The 1,869-nt window shown below is 41.7% G+C and overlaps 1 non-coding gene across 1 annotated transcript; it reads left to right on the forward strand.

Moving 5' to 3' along the window:
• The first annotated feature begins 1,261 nt into the window (after nucleotides 1–1,261).
• LOC133295759 (small nucleolar RNA R71) lies at nucleotides 1,262–1,368 on the forward strand. Its single transcript, XR_009749408.1, has one exon. It is a non-coding gene; the product is annotated as a small nucleolar RNA R71 (small nucleolar RNA).
• The last annotated feature ends 501 nt before the right edge of the window (nucleotides 1,369–1,869 follow it).

A 1,869-nucleotide genomic window follows, 5' to 3' on the forward strand; every position in this document is an offset into this window, starting at 1 on the left:
GGCATATTTTCCAGTGCTTCAGAAAATGGTATGTTAATTTGTAAATTTTTGAAGATATCCAGAAATCTTGCATAGTGCTGTTTCTGAATCTCTTGCTTCAACCTCTGAGGGTAGGAAACTTTAGCATAGGGAGATAAAATAACTGGCTGTTCTTTCTTGTCAGTCATCTTCTTCTTTTCCCACTTCATCATCTTTTGTGGGGAAGTATTTTTACCAACTTCTACCTCTCCTTCATTCTTATTGTTCTTCTCTTCCTCTTCTTTTGTCAATTCCAACTATAACATCTCTAACAACTACTTCCTTCTCACTTTTCTCATTTCTCATCTTCTCTACTTCATCATCAGAGACTACATCTTCAACCACAACCTCTTCTTCATTCTTTTTATTTTCCACCTTCTTTTTCCCTGGTTGAAGTACCAACCCACTTCTTATCATAATTGTTTTGCAGTGCTCCTTAGGATTCACTAATGTATCACCTGGAAATTTCCCTTGTGGTCTCTCTGATATCTGTCTTGATAATTGACCAATCTGGGTCTCCAAATTTCTGATTGATGCTTCCTGATTTCTGAAAGAAGTTCTGGTCTCCTGCATGAATGCAATTGTCTCTTCCCTGAATGAAGTAGAACCCTGAATATAATCCTGAGTTGTCTTAGATAACTGAGCAAACGCTTTCTCCCATGCAGCAGGATCACTTGACTGCTCCTTCATATGTGGTGGTGGAGGATGTAATGGTAGATTCAATTGATGGTTGGAACTATAGCTGAATCATGGGTGTTGATTCTTGTTTTTCCATGGTGGCATATAAACATTCTTTCCCTGATTGTTGTAGTTCATTTGATTATTCTGATCATACCACACTCCATTCACCTCTGCTTGTTCTGGTGATCCCCCATAATCACACTCCTCTGTCACATGGCCATTGCCACAGATGGCACATACACATTTGGTTTCCACAGAGGCTACCTTTTGTGAAGAGAGTTGCTTAATAAGGGTATCTAATTGTTGCTGCTGTTGTCTCTGCGTCTGCATCAGTTGATCATTCCTTGCCAACAGAGCATCATACCCATCCAACCTGATGACTCCTGTCCTTCTGTCAGCCACTGGGGCATTATCAAATTCTTGAGATGCTAATGACTCAAAGATATCCAAGGCTTCTTGAGGGGTCTTGGTAGTCAATGATCCACCAGCAGTGGCATGCACTAAAGTTCTAGTGTTAGTGGTCATTCCTTGCAGGAAGATTGCTGCTTGTTGCCATACCTCAATTCCATGCTGTGGACATTTCCTCAACAAAGTCTTAAATCTCTCCCAAGCCTCATAAATGGATTCTGACTGTTTCTGCTTAAAGCTTGTAATCTCATCCTTCAACTTGGCCCTCTTGGATGCTGAGAAAAACCTCTGCAAGAACTTGGTCTGCAGATCATCCCAAGTTGTTATACTTCCTTGTGGCAATGATTGCAGCCATCTCCTTGCATCATCCGTCAGTGAATGAGTGAATAGTCTCAACAGAATTGCATCTCTTGTGACACCATTTATCTTCACAGTATCACTCAACAATAGGAAGTTCTCTATGTGCAAGTAAGGGTCCTCTGCACTGGTTACAACAAACTAATCCTTCTGCACCAAATGTATCAAAGCAGGCTTCAGTTCAAAGTTGTTGGGCTCCACTGTTGGGCGCACAACACTCCCAATTGGAGGAATCACTGCAGGAGTCATGTACTCTCCCAGTGTCCTCTGTGGTGGTGGTGGTCTGTGATTCTCTGCCATTATCTCTTCCTGATTAACCGTACTTGATTCACCAATTTCTTGCAACTGTCTCCTTTGCCTGGTTGCCCTTTTGTGCTTCCTCAATGTCCTTTCTAATTCTGGATC

Source organism: Gastrolobium bilobum, unplaced genomic scaffold, assembly GCF_033153095.1.
Source record: "Gastrolobium bilobum isolate Gb01-03AN ecotype WA unplaced genomic scaffold, APGP_CSIRO_Gbil_v1 utg57217, whole genome shotgun sequence".
NCBI lineage: Eukaryota > Viridiplantae > Streptophyta > Magnoliopsida > Fabales > Fabaceae > Gastrolobium > Gastrolobium bilobum.